The 24161-nt window shown below is 34.7% G+C and overlaps 1 protein-coding gene and 1 long non-coding RNA gene across 3 annotated transcripts in view; one reads left to right on the top strand and one right to left on the bottom strand.

The window, feature by feature from the left end:
* LOC142332455 (uncharacterized) overlaps window positions 1-24161 on the top strand; it is an 86966-nt gene that overhangs the window by 10449 nt on the left and 52356 nt on the right. The window contains exon 2 of the long non-coding RNA XR_012758305.1: window positions 7701-7839. This is a non-coding gene — a long non-coding RNA (uncharacterized LOC142332455). The remainder of the gene's footprint in view (window positions 1-7700; window positions 7840-24161) is intronic.
* The window catches only part of LOC142332452 (epoxide hydrolase 4-like), a 73294-nt gene that overhangs the window by 24811 nt on the left and 24322 nt on the right, over window positions 1-24161 (bottom strand). The window lies entirely within an intron of this gene.

The raw sequence follows: 24161 nt of genomic DNA, 5'->3' as shown, positions 1-24161 counted from the left end.
AGTCGATCGCACGGTGCCAGATACAAATGTTAAATTGATAAAATTTGCGTTACCAGAAGATATGTGTGATACACAATGTTGTCACACGATAGAGAAAAAAATTATTTTTCAAGTCGTTTTCTAAGTACACCGTTTCTTTAATTATGTAATAAACCCTTAAAACATTCATAGTTTTCGTAACAGTCGGTTGACCGTTTCATCGAATCCTACTCCTCCGACATTCTCTAGCTTTTTAATGTGAAAGAAGTGCGTCCTGTTCTTCAACCGATTCAAAACCGTAACGAAATTCGACGAACTGCTTGTAAATCGCCTTCATGAGGCCACCGCAAATATTTCTTTTAACACTTTTTTCGCAGTTTAAAAACAAAACTTCACGTTAATGCGTCGTTCGCGATCCATAATTTACGCTTCAAAACGCTCTCTCTAGATGTGCTACACCGTACTGCAACGTAGACTCACTGCACCGAAACTTATCATATGCTTTACTAAGATTCGAAGCCTTTATAGAAGTTAGTACCGTTGCGTGGCGCTCGGTAGCACCACCGTATATTTTGATCATATTTTTTATTTAAGATTTTTATAACATTTTTTAAATTTATTTTACTGTGTACATTGCAATATGTTCAACTAACGAACAATGAGCAACCCCTCTCACCCGGGCCTAATGAAATCAGGATGGCGACTTTGAAAATCAGCTGTTAGACAACCGATTTGCGACGACTAGATAACCGCTAGACCAGACAGATGGGCCCATATTTCAAATGAAAAAATAACATTACAATTTTTTTTTTTTGTCTTCAGTCATGTGACTGGTTTGATGCAGCTCTCCAAGATTCCTTATCTAGTGCTAGACGTTTCATTTCAGTATACCCTCTACATCCTACATCCCTAACAATTTGTTTTACATATTCCGAACTTGGCCTGCCTACACAATTTTTCCCTTCTACCTGTCCTTCCAATATTACAGCGACTATTCCAGGATGCCTTAGTATGTGGCCTATAAGTCTGTCTCTTCTTTTAACTATATTTTTCCAAATGCTTCTTTCTTCATCTATTTGTCGCAATACCTCTTCATTTGTCGCTTTATCCACCCATCTGATTTTTAACATTCTCCTATAGCACCGCATTTCAAAAGCTTCTAATCTTTTCTTCTCAGATACTCCGATCGTCCAAGTTTCTCTTCCATATAAAGCGACACTACAAACATATACTTTCAAAAATCTTTTCCTGACATTTAAATTAATTTTTGATGTAAACAAATTATATTTCTTACTGAAGGCTCGTTTCGCTTGTGCTATTCGGCATTTTATATAGCTCCTGCTTCGTCCATCTTTAGTAATTCTACCTCCCAAATAACAAAATTCTTCTACCTCCATAATCTTTTCTCCTCCTATTTTCACATTCAGCGGTCCATCTTTGTTATTTCTACTACATTTCATTACTTTTGTTTTGTTCTTGTTTATTTTCATGCGATAGTTCTTGCGTAGGACTTCATCTGTGCCGTTCATTGTTTCTTATAAATCCTTTTTACTCTCGGCTAGAATTACTATATCATCAGCAAATCGTAGCATCTTTATCTTTTCAGCTTGTACTTTTACTCCGAATCTAAATTGTTCTTTAACATCATTAACTGCTAGATCCATGTAAAGATTAAAAAGTAACGGAGATAGGGAACATCCTTGTCGGACTCCCTTTCTTATTACGGCTTCTTTCTTATGTTCTTCAATTATTACTGTTGCTGTTTGGTTCCTGTACATGTTAGCAATTGTTCTTCTATCTCTGTATTTGAACCCTAACCTTTTTAAAATGCTGAACATTTTATTCCAGTCTACGTTATCGAATGCCTTTTCTAGGTCTATAAACGCCAAGTATGTCGGTTTGTTTTTCTTTAATCTTCCTTCTACTATTAATCTAAGGCCTAAAATTGCTTCCCTTGTCCCTATACTTTTCCTGAAACCAAATTGATCTCCTAACACTTCTTCCACTCTCCTCTCAATTCTTTTGTATATAATTCTAGTTAAGATTTTTGATGCGTGACTAGTTAAACTAATTGTTCTGTATTCTTCACATTTATCTGCCCCCGCTTTCTTTGGTATCATGACTTTAACACTTTTTTTGAAATCTGACGGAAATTCCCCTTTTTCATAAATATTACACACGAGTTTGTATAATCTATCAATCTACATTACAATTATTCTAATAATAATCTTTTAATAATAATATTCCAATTATGTATTTAATTAATAATTTTTATTTATTTGCAAATCCTTTTTAATAGTAATTCTTAGAATTGTATCGCAAATGTTCAAGAGTGCAAGCATTCGTCTAAGATCCGGTGGGAAATTTACTGAAGCAAAGGGAATTTTTTAACGGCTGACTTGTTGAATTATTAAATAAATATTCTTAATATATTTTCAGTGCAATAAAATATCATTTATGTTTAATCCAACGCGGGACCAACGTATATAAATGCAGCTTATTTATAATATGTTTACAAAAAAACATCGACGAAAATTGTATACGTTACTTGAATTCGTAATTAAGGTTAAGATTTAAATAATATTTTTATAATATATATTGTATATACAAAAATTTTTCATAACAAATAAGCGATTTTTTCTAAATTTTATAAATGCAATATTGCGTAATAAATTACGTGTTTATTGTATAATATAATACAATGGAATTTTAAAAATATACTGCCTCATTTTTGTCAATTAAATTGCATCAAAGGTTATAGTTTATGATAAAGGAATTTATCTTTTATTTGTTTTATTAAACGAATTCCAATAAAATAACTTAAGAGAATGATTCAGGAACAGTAAAAAAAAATCTACAACTAGGTACGCATTTTGATTGATAAACCCATCATTATCGGTATTATATATATATATATATATATATATATATATCTTGGTTTATATATATCTATGTTGGTTTTAGTTTTATTTTGTGTAGTTTTGGTTTTTTAATTTAGGATTAGTATTTTTTGTTTTGGATGGTAACTTAATGTTATCGTTGGAATGGTGATGGGAATATCTATGAAAATGATAACATTTTCAGTAGTGGGGGTTTTGGTTTTTATTAGATTTGGTTGGGGGGGGGGGGGGGGTTGTAAGTGTGCTGGTGTTTTTTTGTCATTCGTGGTTTGTCTTGATAAAGTCCCACTTTTTGGACGAAACGTCGAGTATTCTGCTTTTGTTTTTGTTATTTTGTTTGTTTGGTTGTTGACCTAATGAATTGCATTAGAAAATTTACTATTAATTTGAATAATTTTCATAACTTATTTATGAAATATATATATATATATATATATATATATATATATATATACAGGGTCATTCACGGGAACCGGATGTTTTTAAAATAATCATAAAAAATTGAATATTTACTTTAAAAAAGTTTTATCGGTACTGAAACACTTGTTAAATCAAAGCATTTGTTACATACTCATGAACGAAAAATTTTGTCCGGCAAGTGATGTCCATTTTGGGCAATACACTGTTGTAGCCTTTCACGGTAACCGGCCTTAATTCTTTGCAGTACGTCTACATCAATCTGGGTGACGCGATGACGAATTGCGATCTTTAGGTCCTCCAATGTACGCGGTTTATTGCCGTACACACGCGATTTCAGAAACCCCCACAGAAAAAAATCACAACTACTCAAGTCGGGGGACGGAGGGGGCCAAGGAATATCGCCGAATCTGGAAACGATCCGTCCCGGAAACAAGTTACAGAGAACAGCCATCGTTGCCCTTGCTGTGTGCGCTGTAGCTCCATCCTGCTGAAATAACACATTTTGAAAATCGATTCCCCGGTTTCGTAACTGAGAGATGAAAAACGTATTCGACATCGCGATGTAACGATCAGCTGTTACAGTTACGGCAGCGTCATTTTCTTTAAAAAAATATGGTCTAATAACACCGACTTTTCCTATTGCACACCAGACAGTCACCTTTGGGCTATGAAGTGGTCTCTCGTGAAGCTGATGCGGGTTTCTTTCTGCTCGATACCGGCAATTCTGTTTGTTGACGAAGCCATTCGGATGAAAATGGGCTTCGTCACTCATTAACGATAACAGATTTTCATTTTCTTCAAAAATGATAAGCATTTGTCGGCAAAATTGTAATCGCTGCGTGAAACTTTGCTTGTTTAACTGCTGCACGACGGCTATCTTGTAAGGACGGAAATGCAGGTCTGTATGCACTTTTTTTTTCTTTTCCCTGTTTGGCCTCCGGTAACTACCGTTTAGATAATTCTTCAGAGGATGAATGAGGATATGTATGAGTATAAATGAAGTGTAGTCTTGTACATTCTCAGTTCGACCGTTCCTGAGATGTGTGGTTAAGTGAAATCCAACCACCAAAAAACACCGGTATCCACGATCTAGTATTCTAGTATAGCCACGTGCCCTTCCCACCACGAACGCCCGAGTACAACCCACTTCAAAAACATCCGGTTCCCGTGAATGACCCTGCATTACTTTCTTGGCATCATAACTCTAGAGCTATGCTGCAAAAAGGAAGTTGTGGTAATCGGTCAAAAAATAAGATATGTTTTCTTTTTGTGCACTTTTCGGCATTTCATGACCCGTGGTCAGTGGTTGCAGAATTTCTGCACTATTTGGCTACGGAACGGATTGCGGAGGGAATCTGAGGTGCTGCGTGGTCTTGTTCTTGCGTACTTTACTTTGTTACGATTTCTTGTTAGTGTTATGTCGGTTTTGGTTGTTTTGTTACTAGTTTTATTTTCGTGTTTTTGTTTTTGTGTTTTTCCGCGTTTGTGTCGCATGTGAATTCACTTTCCCTTTCGGGTAGGTAGGTGATTCAGGTCCTTTGACGACTGTAGTTTTCAGTCTTGCTTGAGACTAGAGATGTCGTTAACCGATGGGAATATCGCTTGCGGCATTCGCATGGGTGGCTTCCTTAACCGAGGCTACTGAGAGATGTCATATGCCGAGGTTTATAAGATGACCTCCGGTTAAGCCCATCAGGGTTAGGTACGGAGGGAGTGGTTGGAGGATGTCTTCTCTAGGGGATCAGGATTTCATGATCCAGAGACTCCACAAAAACAAAAAAACAAAATGTTGGATGTAATGTTCGTACGTACGTACATATGTAATGTCGGCGTGTTTAAAGCTTAAAAGCCTTTGACTGAATTCTCCGATTTTGATGAAATTTGGCACAGAGACTTGTGAATACAGGGCAATTTGTGGGTAAAATTTGGGGTCAACATCTTCAGGAGATTGGGTAGATAATTTTTTTGTGGTTAATTTTCTCAAAATTTTGCGAACATAACCCTATTTTATTTTTTTCTCAGTACATGCGTATATGCTTTTCTTACAATCTTAAAAAAAAACGTTTGCCCTAAATTCTCCCCCTTCCCGAAAAACTAACTTTCTATTTATTGTATAACGTTTAAAATAATTTTTTTAAATACCGATTTTGTAAAAATTGTTTAATCGTTTTCCATATATGATTATTTTTCCACTGTATAAGAATAAATATAAATAACCGATGCTAGGAAAGTATTAAGAACGTTTTTGTCAGTTTCCTCCTTTTTTCTGTTTAGTCTTCGAAACCGCCATAAAGTGTTACTTCACAGGATGATATGTATGAATCACAGGAGTGTATGTACTCTTGTACAGTCTTAGGTTGACCATTCCTGAGTTTTGTAGTTAATTGAAACCCAACCACCAAAGAACACCGGTATATCCACTATCTAGTATCAAAATCCGTATAAAAGTAACTGCCTTTACTAGGATTTGAACCTTAAAACTCTCGACTTCGAAATCGGTTGAGGACGAGTTCACCACATTAGACCAACTCGGTGGGTTGTTGTCAGTTCATATATATACTTGAGATAATTAATGTAAGCTGTTTTATAAATGCGCTTCTCCGTGTAATGAAATTATTTATTCCTTTTTTTACGACTGTATTATGTTTGAATTACACGGCTGGAACCTGTATCATAATGAGATAGATTTTCATTATGATACAGGTGTTCAGTCAAACAAAAGCCTATTCTTTTCAACCAATTACTAACCAGAAGCTGATATTGTTTAATTTATTAGGTTTTCTTATTTTGATTTTCATCCGAACTTGTATTATGAAGCAAAGGTTACTTTGAAAGTACACCGATAGGTAACTAAATTTCGTTATTACATTGTTTATATCTTTTGTCGGATTCTGAGAAAGAAACCTCTTTAACACCGGTCCATATTAAAGAAAAGGAAGAACTTATATCTAATAACCTACTTGCCACAGAAATTTATTGTGTAATGTGTTTTTTAAAGATTAAAAAAATATTTACCGTTAAAAATGTATTCTGTTGTTGATTTAAATCAATAAAGTTATATTTTCTCAGCCGTAGACAAAATATGGTATGCAATTCTCTATAAATTGCCGTTAATGCACTCTTGCGCAGTTTACGACATCCAAGGATCGTGGCTTACTTCACATTTATGCATTAATCCACAAATCATTATAGACTTATTGCGTAGTAATATTTTAAAATTCTCTATTATTGTTGAAGAATATTTATAATGACACAAAGTGCATAATAAACTTTAATGATTATCACACACTGTATAAGTAAATACGACAGACTGACCTCGAGCATTTTTATTTTATGTACAATATATTGCCCGATAAACTGGCTTGTACCAATCAGTAACGTTATAGATGTTCAATTGTTACACGTGATAAATCTATTCTGACGTTCATTTATGTATACGTGTAACATAGCCGATCTTCCATAATCTATCTTTTAATTTATTGTACCGTAATGATTTTTTATTATTTATTTTAGTTAAAAGCATATATTAAATGAAATTAATGTTATAAAAAATAGATGACAGTTTATACTGCTTCAGGTAATTTATAAATAAAGCCTAGCCGCGGGCTAGGCTCTCTCGAGCGGGTTGCCCTAGTGGGCGGCGTCTCGGAATGGGATAATTACGTATCCAAAGTCGATTACTCTTGTGTAAAAAATTTTTTTTTTAATGATGAAAATTGATATAACGTAAGTTAAATTAGAAATTTAACTCTAGAAATTGATATTAACGAATCGGGATTTTCCGCTAGTGATCGGTACATTCCGGTGCTAATCTGAAAGAGACGCACACACAGACAAACATACAAATGCCGTTTAGTACGGGAGAATGTCATTGCCATAACGCGTCCTTCTCGCTGGTAAAAACATTTGATACTTGTCGGACCCATAAAAAAATGGAACTAAAAATTTTAAAGCTAATTATTCCTCCTAAGTACCGTACATAATTTGTATTTTTAATATTAGACAAGGTTAGCGAGCGAAGCTAGCGTTAGGTTATGTTATGTTAATAACCTAAATATTTGCCGGCCTCCGGGGCGCGAGTGGTAGCGTTTCACCCTTTCATCCGGAGGTCCCGGGTTCGAATTCCGGTCAGGCATGCCATTTTCACACGCTAACTGTCATTCATCTCATTCTCTGAAGTAATACCTAATGATGGTCCCGGAGTTTAAAAAAAAAAAAAACGTAACTAACGACCCCGATGCTTTGTTTGATCTATTCTAGAAACTTTTGTAATTAAAACTGTAGGCTTCAAACATATGTAATTTATAGAAAATTTGAATAACTTTTATGTATTCATGCGCTTTTGAAGTCCGTTAGGTTTTTTTTAAATACAGTTAAATTTACAGAAATATTTTGTTACAGAAAAAGGCTAAAACTATTGTCATGATGGTTGTCTCTTACACACGGATTACTTGCATAAGACTGTTCTGTTGTAAATCTTGTACTCGGCCTCCTGGTGGTTCTTCTTTCATAAGGATTATGATTCAAAGTTAAAACAAAGGTAAGTTTATCCTACGATATTCTTCCTGATGGATCGCTCCAATTTCTTTAATCTTTTTTTTTTATAGAATCGCTTAACGGTTCTAGTCTTAATATTAATCTTTATTCTTAAAATTAAGTCAAAATTGACATAATCGTGTCGTTTCTTACAAAGTCTTTTTTTTTGTACGGCCTTTAACTTTCGGCAGAAATTTTACGCTTTAAAATACGTTGTGTATATGAATGAAATAATGTCAAATATCATTACATTTTATGAATTAAACACGAACGAGTATGTATTAAAAAATAAAAATGTTCAAATAGTCTATGTAAACAACATAATATTTAATTTAAAAGATATTTCATTATTAATATTATCCAAAAGGTACTAACTACGGGCTTACTAGAGAAATCAACTGTGGCAAAAAATGATCGAAGTCTGTGGATCGAGGAAAAGCTTTGAATGCAAGATTAAATTTACAAAATGCATACTGTTCGAATTTAGAACATATTTTTCTTTTCATGATGATGGTCAGCAAATTTGGAGGTTTTAAACTAACGTTTTTCAAATACTGGATGTTAAAAAAAAACAACAAAAAACGCTATATAAATTTTAATAAACAAAATAAGAAATTTGCTTATTAAATAAAAAAGTGTAGTTGTTTTTAAACAAAAAAAAAAAAAAAGAAGCTATTTCTACATTAATTGTAACGAACAAGAAAATATATTAACAATTACGTATCATAACAAAGTTATTAAGGACTGCCCAATCAAAAGGCAAGTCGTCTGTGAATAATCTTCTTACAAAAGTTCGTATAATATCGTTTACGATGTCATTAATTATTTAATCAAATCCTCATTTAGAAATATAGGGTGGGGCACAGGGAAACGGGAAATTTTGAAAGTAGTGGTGGCAGCCCTGAGGAGCTGGTAGAAAGGTGGGAACGGCATCCTTTTGTGCACAACTATCTGCCATTTAGTAATCGTGGACCAGTGGTTGGTACACGTCGTGCAGTTGCCGTGAAAGCATTTTACAAGAATTGTGACAGTGTGGCTGCTGCTCAACGGGAATTCCGACATCACGGTCGCGTTCCATCTTGCCACGCTATCTAGACGCGGGTTGAGAATTTCGAGGAGACGGGTTCAGCTATAAAAAAGAAAACACCATGAGGTTAACAAATCCCAGAAAACATCGAAGAAGTTCGGGCCTCGATCGGCAAGGAAGCTTGTAGCAGCACTGAACCTAAACCGAAGAACCTTTGATTTGAAGTTTCACCCGTACATTATTCAAGTTGTATAGGAACTGAAACCATCAGACTACGCGGTGCGGCAATAATTCTCTGATAAAATTATTGAAAAGAGTAATGACGACCCTGATTTTGTTGACAAATTTTTCACGTCTGTGAGGTTCATTTCCATATCAGCAGCTATCAGTGGCGGCTCGTAGCTAAAATTAGTGGGGGTTCTGCTCCAGAAAATTTTTTCTGGGCCTTTTCAAGGCCACGGTCAAAGTTTTCTGAAAATTAAAGAACCGAAAAAATGAATCAAATAGAATAGCCGAAAGCAAGATAATAATCCAATTCTACACTTTATCACATTCAAAATATGATACACGAATACATATTTCGGAATAACCGAATAAATAATAAAATGTCAATATAGATAATATTTTTTAGTATTATTAGATAATAACTTAATAAAATGTCCGCTTAAAAACTCTATAGTTCGATAGTGCTTAATTTAAATTTATACGTACACAGAAACAATTACGTAATTAGTTTTTACTAATTACTTTCTCTTTCGTTTTTCCAGCGTGTTTTTGGGCAGATCTGGCAATCAGAAAGCCCTTGCTTTTCGATATCTTCTGATCGCTACTGAAAAAACAGCTAAACCCCTTTCATATTCCTTCCGCTGACTAAACAAGAAAAGGAAACGAACTAGGAACGTTTCATACACACGCGGAGTAAAAAAAAAAACTACCTTCAACCAGCACGCCAGGGTCGGCATTGCGGGACCGACAGTGCTCTGTCTCCCTCGCGTGCAGCTTCCTATGTGCGCACGCGCACAACAGCCAAACACCACGCCTCTGGAACTATGAAGCGCACAGTTCCATATAAAGATTTTTGTATCTTTTTCATAAACTGGGGGATGGCTACTGACATTAAGGCTAAGGATTATATATTGTACAAATATAAAGAAAGGATTAAAGAATAAAGAACTAATTATATTAAATCTATAATATCAAGTGGAAATAAGGGGTGTTGCAGTTGCACAGTGCCTATACGCGAGCCGCCACCGGTAAGTATACAAACAAGCAGAAATGAAACGACAGTAACGTCTGAACGATGTGTTGATATGTTCTAAACTTTTGCAGCAGAATAACTTCAAAACTTTCCTGATCTTCATAATTCTTGGTTCTAGCAAGATGGAGCTACGACCCATAGTGGCAGAGCGTCAATGATAGCCGTTCGATAACTCTTTGGTAACCACGTAATTTCACAGTTTGGCCATATTCATCGATCCCCAAGATCACCAGATCTGTCGGTGTGCGATTTTTTTCTTGTAGGTGCATCTCAAAAGTAAAGTGTACACCACTCGCCCGACGACAATCGCTGAATTGAAAACGAGGATTCGAGAAGAAATCGCTGTAACAGCGATGGAAGTGGTTTAAAGTGCCATGTAAAATGTCAGCATTCCCTTCTAGGAATGCATACGTTCGAATGGCTGCCATTTTATGGATATTGTTTTTAAAAATTGAAATTTTGTGTTTTGGGTCGCTTAATGGCGTACGATTTACTTTTTGTTTTCAAAAATAAAATTTGTAAATTCGTTTTTTTTTTACTTTTGTGAGAGTTGCTTCAAAATTTTTCGTTTCCTCGGGCCATATTGTAATATACGTAATACATGCGAAGTCATAGTGGTTATTAACTGTATAAATAAATATCCTCCCTGCATTATAAAATGGTAAACAGACTGCTGAAAATACGAAAATTATAATTCGAGACCTAATTGATCTACTGGGACGGCCAATGGCTTAAAACACTCGAGAGAAACAAGTCAACTCGGGGGAAACGGCCAGGGGGCACAGCCCCCTAATATATCTGTAAAATACTATAAAACTCTTATTCCATGTATGGCGGGTTAGTCTAGCGGTTAAACTCGTCATCGCAAAATCAGCTGATTTTCGAAGTCGAGGGTTCTAAGGTTCGAGTCCTTGTAAGGGCAGTTGCTTTTATACCGATTTGAATGTTAGACTGTGGATACCGTTGTCCTTTGCTGGTTGGGTTTCAATTAAGGACACGTATTAGGAGCGGTCGGCTTGAGTCTATTTAAAACTATACATTTACCGGTTCCTTTACACTTACACGCCAAATACCGCATCTCTAAAGAGTACTGTTGAAATCGTGTCACTGTGTTGTTACTTTGTAACTGGTATTACATAAATAAATAAATATTACTTGGCATAATATTAGTAACGGTTGCAGGCGACTTGATGTTCACTTGAAAATCACTAAAGAAAAATTGTACATCGATTCCAAAAAGTTACAAATATCCCATGGCAGGCTTGTTAAGGAGAGTGAAAAGTCGAGTGGTTTCCCGTTGGTTTATCTATTCGTATAAAGCCGAAAATAATGCTGCATTTGTCTATCTTTACTCAATCGAGGTATATTTTCTTATAAAAATAAGAATATCTGTTTTTTTCGTCATTAAAATAACCGTTTGTGACTGAAATAGATATTATTTGAAAAATTAACGATAACAGGATAATTATTTTAAGTAGAAAAATGAGAAAAAATTCGTTAGGTAATCAAAATATATATTTTGATTTTTTTCTGCGTTTCACACGGGCATAAAGTTGAATTAGATTAAAAAAATTGTTTCGCTTTTTCTTTGATAGCGAAGGTGAATTTCATTAAAAATGTTCTAAATTAGGTGGATTAATTGAAAAAAATAATAACACTATCCTTAAATTTTTAAGGCGCGAGATATTAAGTTTCAAACATATTGACAAAGATGTAATACAATCGATAAAACATTCAACAAAAAAATTCAAATCAAATTACGAGTATATTATTGTTAAGGTGTAATAATGTTTTACTTCAATTATCAAATAGACCTAATTTCTTTACAGCAATTAACTAAATAACGTACCTATCTATGTACGCTCGTGTAGTAAGAGTTATTATTAATGTTATCTAAATTGGTTTCATTAATTCCTGTTCAAAATGTCATATCAATTTTGATTACACAATTTAATTATAAAACTGTCTTCTGCATGTTAGATTTAATCTTCACAAAAAAAAAATCGCGAATTTTCAAGTAACATAAAAACAATTTTAAATCACCAAATATTACAATAAAAATTAAAAAATAAAGAAATGATATTTATATCAATCAAATAATATGGATACATTAATAGAATGACAAATAGTTTATTAATTTTTCTTGTTTAGCCTTCGGGAATTACCGTTAGGTATTACTTCATAGGATTATATGTATGAGTGTAAATGAAGCGTATTCTTGTACAGTCTCAGTTCGACCATTACTGAGATGTGTGGTTTATTAAAACCCAACCACCAAAGAACACCGGTATCCACGATATAGTATTCAAATTGGTATAAAAGTAAATAATGCCTTTACTAGAACTTGAACGCTGGAACTCCGACGTCCAAATCAGCTGATTTGGGAAGACGCGTTCACCACTTGACCAGCCCGGTGGGTAAATAGTTTATTACTAATAAAATAATAAATATATAAAATATGATGAAGGAATTTTTGGTATGGAAATTCTATCGCGGCTTCAAAAATATTAAACCAATAAATATATATACAGGTATTGATAAAATATGACAGCTCGTAAATAACTGTACTAAACGGTTAAAAGAAAAATTTTTTAGAAAATGCTCCTCCTATTTTGAGACGATTAATTTATCAATATATACGATCTCACCCTAAACACCTAGAAACTCAAACAGGGGAAGGCAACTCAAAAATTTTAAATATTGAAAGAGTAGAATGCGAAACATTATTTTAATGGGCATTCAGAAACAAAAGTTTTCACGTCAAAATATCCCGGTTACCGTAACTCTTAAACAAAATGGCGGTCATTTCATATTTTTCACAACTAGTTTCTCAAAACGATCTGTTTTTTTGATTTGAGATTATTTCTTAGGATCTATTTAATGAAACTTGGCCTCTTTTAAAATAAGCTAAGAAATATAAAATGTTACATAATTTACTTTCTTTGGTGCAAGATGATTTCATTTGTTAATAAATAAAATACCGAGTGTTCGGGAATTATCTGAACAACTTTCATCTTACTGGAAAAAAATCTGATGTGGACGCATAACTTCCTTGTACGCCTATTAAATTACACAATCACATTTTTAAAAGTACATAAAATGTTTTATTTCATTAATAATTTTTTGATATTTTTTCATTTTTTTATTGTTATTATTGAATTATTATTTATCGCAAACATTTTTTTTTTTACAATCTGAGGTTAATAATTATTAATAAATCAATATATTTAAATTAGAAAAAAGACAGTTAAAAAAAAAATGATGAACCGATGTGCCTTCCCCATGTAAGATCCAAATATTTCGTTAATTAAAATTTTATTACTCTGGAACCGATCAAAATAAGTTCCACTTGTGATACATCGTTGAAAAGCTCTCAATGAGGGCTTATTACTTTCCTTTTTCCTGTCTGACCTTCGGAAATTACCGTCAGGTATTAACTTCAGAGGATGATATGTATGAGTGTAAATGAAGTGTAAGTCTTGTACAGTCTCAGTTCTACCATTACTGAAATGTGTGATTAATTGAAGGCCAAATTGTTTTGCAATTTGGCCTTTTCGGACACTTTTGGTCCAGTTTATCGCAATCAAAAGGGAAGGTGCTCATCACTGTCCTAAAACCAAAATTTCAACATCCTACGGCTAATCGTTTTTTAGTTATGCGAGATACTACGCACGTACGTACGTACAAGCAGGTAAAAATAAAAAATGAATAGGAAAAAAAGAAGTTTAATCCTTTTTGATTCTTAAAGGATTCATCCCATCTAGCTTCCAAAGATTGACAAAAATTGAAATATTGCGATACAAGAATTTTTTCATTTTAAAAAATATTTTTATCGACCGAGAAAAAAATTAATGACAAATATTTTCATTTAAAATTGGGAATGCTTAAAAAAATTACAAGTAACGAAAAAGAAGCTATTTAAAGAAACAAAAGTAAAAACTTTCACCTTGATAAAAATATGAAAAGGAATACATAGAAACAAGTCTTCTCATCAGACATTAGACCACTTACCAATTGAGTACTGCTGACACACAAAACATTGACGACTACTTGTCAAACATCAGATAAGGTTTATTATGATTCAGGAACGTCTAATATTTTAACTAATAAATATATATTTATATAAAGAAGAGAGGTTTTTTAAAAATATATTTCAGTTTTATATTTACAGCATAAATTTATTTTTTTAACCTTTTGAAATTTAAAATGAGAATGATATCAGGTTATTTCAATACGGTACAAAAATGCAAAACTAAGCGATAATAATGAAAAAGGTATTTTCATTCATTTTTTTTCTTCTTTTTCTTCAGTCATTTGACTGGTTTGATGCAGCTCTCCAAGATTCCTTATCTAGTGCTAGTCGTTTCATTTCAGTATACGCCCTACATCCTACATCCCTAACAATTTGTTTTACATATTCCAAACGTGGCCTGCCTACATAATTTTTTCCTTCTACTTGTCCTTCCAATATTAAAGCGACTATTCCAGGATGTCTTAGTATGTGGCCTATAAGTCTGTCTCTTCTTTTAACTATATTTTACCAAATTCTTCTTTCTTCATCTATTTGTCGCAATACCTCTTCATTTGTCACTTTATCCACCCATCTGATTTTTAACGTTCTCCTATAGCACCACATTTCAAAAGCTTCTAATCTTTTCTTCTCAGATACTCCGATCGTCCAAGTTTCTCTTCCATATAAAGCGACACTTTCATGCGATAGTTCTTGCGTAGGACTTCATCTGTGCCGTTCATTGTTTCTTCTAAATCCCTTTTACTCTCGGCTAGAATTACTATATCATCAGCAAATCGTAGCGTCTTTATCTTTTCACCTTGTACTGTTACTCCGAATCTAAATTGTTCTTTAACATCATTAACTGCTAGTTCAATGTAAAGATTAAAAAGTAACGGAGATAGGGAACATCCCTATCGGACTCCCTTTCTTATTACGGCTTCTTTCTTATGTTCTTCGATTGTTACTGTTGCTGTTTGGTTCCTGTACATGTTAGCAATTGTTCTTCTATCTCTGTATTTGAACCCTATTTTTTTTAAAATGCTGAACATTTTATTCCAGTCTACGTTATCGAATGCCTTTTCTAGGTCTATAAACGCCAAGTATGTTGGTTTGTTTTTCTTTAATCTTCCTTCAACTATTAATCTGAGGCCTAAAATTGCTTCCCTTATCCCTATACTTTTCCTGAAACCAAATTGGTCTTCTCCTAACACTTCTTCCACTCTCCTCTCAATTCTTCTGTATAGAATTCTAGTTAATTCATTCATTTATTCGTATGTAACCTTTAAAACAATAGTTAATAACTTGCTTACATTTATGTCTTAAAAAAATAATTTATATCGGTACCTGTTATTATTGAATTATTAAAATTGTTTTTTTGTAATAAAGGTACTGACAGCATACATATTAATTAATAATATAAGAAAATTGTGTAAGACACAACTTCAAATTACATTGTAATTTGGATTTCTATGTTACACATAAAGTAACTTGTAACACGTATATATTAATTGTATAATTCTATAATACGTAAAAACTTTGAGTGGTGTATTACATGTAATAATCCTTTACTGTTGTTATATATCGTTCCATTATGTTTTTAGAATAGTAAAAAAGCCGACAACACAGTTGTATGACATTCCCGTCACGTGGCCTTTTTCTAATGGACGGCTTACACACACAACTTAATTTATTATATTTATCATTTTATTTAAATATAATATTTTTTGTTTAGTTAATTCAATGATTCTAACTAAAGCGCGCTTGCATACCGTATTTAAATTGGCACGGGTATGGCGGTACTACCGTTCACTTTAAATACGTTTTTAATTTTAAATATTGATTCATTTATTTAATTCTACCGCTCACCTGTGACGTTACAATACATCAGACGACTACAGCACTACTCATCGGCTTATTTCAAAGTCGAGAGTTCTAAGGTTCAAATCCTAGTAAAGGCAGATGTTTATACGGATTTGAATGCTAGATTGTGGATACCGGTGTTCTTTTGCGGTTGAGTTTCAGTTAACCACACACCTCAGGAAATGTTGACCTGAGACCGTACAAGACTAAATTTCATTTACATTCATACGTGTTTTTTGTTTAACCTCCGAATCCACCGTTAGGCATTACTTCAGAGGATGAGCTGAATGATTTGTAGCGCGTGTGAAAATGCCATGCCTGACCCGGATTCGAATCCGGGAACCTCGATGACAGGCCGAAAGGCTACCGCTCGAGCCACGGAGGCTGTCATATTCATACATCTTATCCTCATTCATCCTTACGGCGGTTCCGGATGCTAAACAGTAAAATAAAGACGACTACAGCAACCGATCGTCAGTGTTACACTATCGCTCCTTTTAGTGAGAGAAGGTACTATTAACACAGTATACCCACTTAGCCGCTAGTATATTTACACCTTTTTTGGGGTGTGGGTGCGATTTTGCAAAAAGTTTTTTTGGGAATATTTAAAAAAAAATTATTAACAAATGTGCCTAAGAAAGATAGGCGAAATCTCGAGATATTGAGGGTGACCTTGCTCTACAGTCTCATCTTATTGATCTTGTAAATTGAAAATTTAACGGCATCCATGTCCCAAATGTGGAAGTAATGTGACCAAGTTTGGTTAAAATCGGTCCCGTAGTTTTGGAGATATAACGTGATTTAGAGTACGACACCTAACACTGTACACACACACGTGTGCGTGAAAACCGGATTCCCAAAACACCTAAGGAACCCAAAAAAATTGATTTTTTTTTGGGTTCCTTAGGTGTCAAAATGTAACCCACCGGGTTGGTCTAATGGTGAACGCGCCTTCCCATATCAGCCGATTTGGAAGTCGAGAGTTCCAGCGTTCAAGTCCTAGTAAAGTCAGTTATTTTTACACGGTTGTGAGTACTAGATCGTGGATACCGGTGTTATTTGGTGGTTGGGTTTCAATTAATCACACATCTCAGGAACGGTCGAACTGAGACTGTAAAAGACTACATTTAATTTACACTCATACATATCCTCTGAAGTATTATCTGAAAGGTAATTACCGAAGACTAAACAGGAAAAAGAGGTGTCAGAATGTAAAGATACGGCGAAAACCACAAACGATAAACATTTGACAGATTACCGTAGATTCCCTTCAAGTTTAGCTCTGCTATAGCGCTAGGCGGGAAATTAAAAGTAAATAAATAACAAATTGAAAGAAATATTATATTCTAAAACATATTTTAAATTATTTACTTTTTTACCGTGAAATGATTTGTTTTTAAATCGTGAAAATTATAACTGAAAAAATTATAATTAGAACCGAAAGAATAAACCAGAGAATATGACCACAAAATATTCAAGGTCACCCATTTTCACGCGCATTAATATATTTAACAAAAAACGCGTTTTTATTTGTACAAGAAAGTTTAGAGTAAATAAACTTTTTGACCCGTCCGGAGTTGATCCCACCGTGAGCCATCAGCACCGTAAGATATTATGAACACATCAGTAAAACGTTATTCGGCCCACTTTCTCTTCGTTAACCTAAAAACCTGTACGATGATATGTTAGATTAACGATGAGAAGAAGGCCGAATAAAATTTAGTCAGATTCACTGATTTTCTACCTTCCTATCCATCAACGACTAGTAGGAAGGAATTATATGTATTAAATAGATATATTTTTTCCACTTTATCGTAAGTTTACTAATGGTTTTGATACTAATAGGAAGAACAATATATTTAAACATAGTGTTAATTCCTTTCTTTTTTTTTTGTAGAATATTTAGATCTATTGAATAAATACATACTGTTCCACTTGATTGTAATTTCTTTAAAATCCTTAATGATAACTTGAGAAATTACGTTTAGAAGCGTAGAGCCATATTTTTAATAATAATACAAATACATAGTACAGTATTAGCATTGTTACTAAAAATATGTGCATGGCTTAGACGAGACTAAAAAGGCCTTCTCGGCCCGGCTTTATTTGACCTGGACTGAATCCTTACTGGAATCATTGACCTTGATGAGTTTTTGAACTCTAATAAATAAACTCGATTATTTGTAACAGATTTTATTAATTACAAAACGTTAAAGTTTTTGTTTTAAAATTTACTATTAAAGCACGCATTTGGATAAAATACAATCGACGAGTTACTTATTTATATATTACAATAACTACGACAAAAGCCTTTTTTTATTTTGAATAATAACCGACAATAAATGTTAAAAGTTAAATATTAAATTGAGTAGACTAGCCGGTGTTTTTATTAAAAATATTCACACGAATTAAATTCGTTAAGTTTTATTTAATACCGAATAAATATTTCTAAAATAAATATAAATGTATTGTATCATTTTTAATTAAATTACCTAGCAACAAACAAACTTATTGTAATGTTTTTAAATCTCTAACATAAACTTCATTCTTTTCCTTTACCGGTAACGATATAGGACATTAAGAATATATTTAAAAATGATAGACGATTGGGTCATTTATTACTTTGATTTAATATATTTATTTAATAAATATATTACTTATTATGTGCTCGTAATTCTACTAAAACTTTTGAAACCTTTATTCAATTCGTTTTCTATCCTATTAATAGGAATGAAAATAAATTTAATAAAGTCTGAAACTTTAATTATTTCGTTAATTGAATTTTTAGATTTTTTTAACAGGTACGTATTGTTCTACCCGATTATAATGCTTTACGAATGCTTATTAGCAACCGGAAAAATTGCAATTAGAAACGTACCATTAATATTTGAAATAATATCACCAACACGTTTGCTCGTGTGGGTGTTATTAGTGACAATATATATGCGATGGCTTATCAGTGAATGCGTTTGACTTCTAATCTAACGTCATTAAATCTCAAGAGGTTTAATGAAGTTCTATTGGAAGTCAAACGTAGGGCAAAATTTGGTTTGACTTCTGATCTAACGTCATTAAATCTCTAGGGATTTGATGAAGTTCTATTAGAAGTCAAATTAGGGCAAAATTGGGGTTCAAAATTTGGTTTGTCTTTCTGATCGAACGTCACTAAATCCCAAGGGGTTTAATGAAGTTCGATTAGGAGTCAAACTAGGGCAAAATTGGGGATCAAATTTTGGTTTGTCTTTCTGATCGAACGTCACTACATCCCTAGGGGTTTAATGAAGTTCGATTAGGAGTCAAACTAGGGCAAAATTGGGGATCAAATTTTGGTTTGTCTTTCTGATCGAACGTCACTACATCCCTAGGGGTTTAATGAAGTTCGATTAGGAGTCAAACTAGGGCAAAATTGGGGATCAAATTTTGGTTTGTCTTTCTGATCGAACGTCACTACATCCCTAGGGGTTTAATGAAGTTCGATTAGGAGTCAAACTAGGGCAAAATTGGGGATCAAAATTTGGTTTGTCTTTCTGATCGAACGTCACTAAATCCCAAGGGGTTTAATGAAGTTCGATTAGGAGTCAAACTAGGGCAAAATTGGGGATCAAATTTTGGTTTGTCTTTCTGATCGAACGTCACTACATCCCTAGGGGTTTAATGAAGTTCGATTAGGAGTCAAACTAGGGCAAAATTGGGGTTCAAAATTTGGTTTGTCTTCTGATCGAACGTCATTAAATCCCTAGGGGTTTGATGAAGTTCGATTAGGAGTCAAACTAGGGCAAAATTGGGGTTCAAAATTTGGTTTGTCTTTCTGATCGAACGTCACTACATCCCTAGGGGTTTAATGAAGTTCGATTAGGAGTCAAACTAGGGCAAAATTGGGGTTCAAAATTTGGTTTGTCTTTCTGATCGAACGTCACTAAATCCCAAGGGGTTTAATGAAGTTCGATTAGGAGTCAAACTAGGGCAAAATTGGGGATCAAATTTTGGTTTGTCTTTCTGATCGAACGTCACTACATCCCTAGGGGTTTAATGAAGTTCGATTAGGAGTCAAACTAGGGCAAAATTGGGGATCAAATTTTGGTTTGTCTTTCTGATCGAACGTCACTACATCCCTAGGGGTTTAATGAAGTTCGATTAGGAGTCAAACTAGGGCAAAATTGGGGATCAAATTTTGGTTTGTCTTTCTGATCGAACGTCACTACATCCCTAGGGGTTTAATGAAGTTCGATTAGGAGTCAAACTAGGGCAAAATTGGGGTTCAAAATTTGGTTTGTCTTTCTGATCGAACGTCACTAAATCCCAAGGGGTTTAATGAAGTTCGATTAGGAGTCAAACTAGGGCAAAATTGGGGATCAAATTTTGGTTTGTCTTTCTGATCGAACGTCACTACATCCCTAGGGGTTTAATGAAGTTCGATTAGGAGTCAAACTAGGGCAAAATTGGGGTTCAAAATTTGGTTTGTCTTCTGATCGAACGTCATTAAATCCCTAGGGGTTTGATGAAGTTCGATTCGGAGTCAAACTAGGGCAAAATTAGGGTTCAAAATTTGGTTTGACTTCTGATCGAACGTCATTAAATCCCTAGGGATTTGATGAAGTTCGATTAGGAGTCAAACTAGGGCAAAATTGGGGTTCAAAATTTGGTTTGTCTTTCTGATCGAACGTCACAAAATCCCAAGGGGTTTAATGAAGTTCGATTAGGAGTCAAACTAGGGCAAAATTGGGGTTCAAAATTTGGTTTGTCTTTCTGATCGAACGTCACTAAATCCCAAGGGGTTTAATAAAGTTCGATTAGGAGTCAAACTAGGGCAAAATTGGGGTTCAAAATTTGGTTTGTCTTTCTGATCGAACGTCACTAAATCCCTAGGGGTTTAATGAAGTTCGATTAGGAGTCAAACTAGGGCAAAATTGGGGTTCAAAATTTGGTTTGTCTTCTGATCGAACGTCATTAAATCCCTAGGGGTTTGATGAAGTTCGATTAGGAGTCAAACTAGGGCAAAATTGGGGTACAAAATTTGGTTTGTCTTTCTGATCGAACGTCACTAAATCCCTAGGGGTTTAATGAAGTTCGATTAGGAGTCAAACTAGGGCAAAATTGGGGTTCAAAATTTGGTTTGTCTTCCGATCGAACGTCATTAAATCCCTAGGGGTTTGATGAAGTTCGATTCGGAGTCAAACTAGGGCAAAATTGGGGTTCAAAATTTGGTTTGTCTTTCTGATCGAACGTCGTTAAATCCCTAGGGGTTTGATGAAGTTCGATTCGGAGTCAAACTAGGGCAAAATTGGGGTTCAAAATTTGGTTTGTCTTTCTGATCGAACGTCCCTAATCCCTAGGGGTTTAATGAAGTTCGATTAGGAGTCAAACTAGGGCAAAATTGGGGTTCAAAATTTGGTTTGTCTTTCTGATCGAACGTCGTTAAATCCCTAGGGGTTTAATGAAGTTCGATTAGGAGTCAAACTAGGGCAAAATTGGGGTTCAAAATTTGGTTTGTCTTTCTGATCGAACGTCGTTAAATCCCTAGGGGTTTAATGAAGTTCGATTAGGAGTCAAACTAGGGCAAAATTGGGGTTCAAAATTTGGTTTGTCTTTCTGATCGAACGTCGTTAAATCCCTAGGGGTTTAATGAAGTTCGATTAGGAGTCAAACTAGGGCAAAATTGGGGTTCAAAATTTGGTTTGTCTTTCTGATCGAACGTCGTTAAATCCCTAGGGGTTTAATGAAGTTCGATTAGGAGTCAAACTAGGGCAAAATTGGGGTTCAAAATTTGGTTTGTCTTCCGATCGAACGTCATTAAATCCCTAGGGGTTTGATGAAGTTCGATTCGGAGTCAAACTAGGGCAAAATTGGGGTTCAAAATTTGGTTTGACTTCTGATCGAATGTCATTAAATCCCTAGGGGTTTGATAAAGTTCGATTAGGAGTCAAACTAGGGCAAAATTGGGGTTCAAAATTTGGTTTGTCTTTCTGATCGAACGTCACTAAATCCCTAGGGGTTTAATGAAGTTCGATTAGGAGTCAAACTAGGGCAAAATTGGGGTTCAAAATTTGGTTTGTCTTCTGATCGAACGTCATTAAATCCCTAGGGGTTTGATGAAGTTCGATTCGGAGTCAAACTAGGGCAAAATTGGGGTTCAAAATTTGGTTTGACTTCTGATCGAATGTCATTAAATCCCTAGGGATTTGATGAAGTTCGATTAGGAGTCAAACTAGGGCAAAATTGGGGTTCAAAATTTGGTTTGTCTTTCTGATCGAACGTCACTAAATCCCTAGGGGTTTGATGAAGTTCGATTAGGAGTCAAACTAGGGCAAAATTGGGGTTCAAAATTTGGTTTGTCTTTCTGATCGAACGTCACTAAATCCCAAGGGGTTTAATGAAGTTCGATTAGGAGTCAAACTAGACCAAATTGGGGTTCAAAATTTGGTTTGTCTTTCTGATCGAACGTCACTAAATCCCTAGGGGTTTAATGAAGTTCGATTAGGAGTCAAACTAGGGCAAAATTGGGGTTCAAAATTTGGTTTGTCTTCTGATCGAACGTCATTAAATCCCTAGGGGTTTGATGAAGTTCGATTAGGAGTCAAACTAGGGCTAAATTGGGGTTCAAAATTTGGTTTGTCTTTCTGATCGAACGTCGTTAAATCCCTAGGGGTTTAATGAAGTTCGATTAGGAGTCAAACTAGGGGAAAATTGGGGTTCAAAATTTGGTTTGTCTTTCTGATCGAACGTCACTAAATCCCTAGGGGTTTAATTAAGTCGATTAGGAGTCAAACTAGGGCAAAATTGGGGTTCAAAATTTGGTTTGTCTTCTGATCGAACGTCACTAAATCCCTAGGGGTTTAATGAAGTTCGATTAGGAGTCAAACTAGGGCAAAATTGGGGTTCAAAATTTGGTTTGTCTTTCTGATCGAACGTCACTAAATCCCTAGGGGTTTAATGAAGTTCGATTAGGAGTCAAACTAGGGCAAAATTGGGGTTCAAAATTTGGTTTGTCTTTCTGATCGAACGTCGTTAAATCCCTAGGGGTTTAATGAAGTTCGATTAGGAGTCAAACTAGTACAAAATTGGGGTTCAAAATTTGGTTTGTCTTTCTGATCGAACGTCGTTAAATCCCTAGGGGTTTAATGAAGTTCGATTAGGAGTCAAGGTAGGGCAAAATTGGGGTTCAAAATTTGGTTTGTCTTTCTGATCGAACGTCGTTAAATCCCTAGGGGTTTAATGAAGTTCGATTAGGAGTCAAACTAGGGCAAAGTTGGGGTTCAAAATTTGGTTTGTCTTTCTGATCGAACGTCACTACATCCCTAGGGGTTTAATGAAGTTCGATTAGGAGTCAAACTAGGGCAAAATTGGGGTTCAAAATTTGGTTTGTCTTTCTGATCGAACGTCGTTAAATCCCTAGGGGTTTAATGAAGTTCGATTAGGAGTCAAACTAGGGCAAAATTGGGGTTCAAAATTTTGTTTGTCTTTCTGATCGAACGTCGTTAAATCCCTAGGGGTTTAATGAAGTTCGATTAGGAGTCAAACTAGGGCAAAATTGGGGTTCAAAATTTGGTTTGTCTTTCTGATCGAACGTCGTTAAATCCCTAGGGGTTTAATGAAGTTCGATTAGGAGTCAAACTAGGGCAAAATTGGGGTTCAAAATTTGGTTTGTCTTTCTGATCGAACGTCGTTAAATTCCTAGGGGTTTAATGAAGTTCGATTAGGAGTCAAACTAGGGCAAAATTGGGGTTCAAAATTTGGTTTGTCTTTCTAATCGAACGTCACTAAATCCCTAGGGGTTTAATTAAGTACGATTAGGAGTCAAACTAGGGCAAAATTAGGGTTCAAAATTTGGTTTGTCTTTCTGATCGAACGTCGTTAAATCCCTAGGGGTTTAATGAAGTTCGATTAGGAGTCAAACTAGGGCAAAATTGGGGTCAAAATTTGGTTTGTCTTTCTGATTGAACGTCGTTAAATCCCTAGGGGTTTAATGAAGTTCGATTAGGAGTCAAACTAGGGCAAAATTGGGGTTCAAAATTTGGTTTGTCTTTCTGATCGAACGTCGTTAAATCCCTAGGGGTTTAATGAAGTTCGATTAGGAGTCAAACTAGGGCAAAATTGGGGTTCAAAATTTGGTTTGTCTTTCTGATCGAACGTCGTTAAATCCCTAGGGGTTTAATGAAGTTCGATTAGGAG

This window comes from Lycorma delicatula, chromosome 11 (genome assembly GCF_047948215.1).
Source record: "Lycorma delicatula isolate Av1 chromosome 11, ASM4794821v1, whole genome shotgun sequence".
In the NCBI taxonomy this organism is placed as follows: Eukaryota; Metazoa; Arthropoda; class Insecta; order Hemiptera; family Fulgoridae; genus Lycorma; species Lycorma delicatula.
The sequence above is the reverse complement of the archived record's forward strand: the minus strand, read 5'-3'. Positions and strand labels throughout refer to the sequence as shown.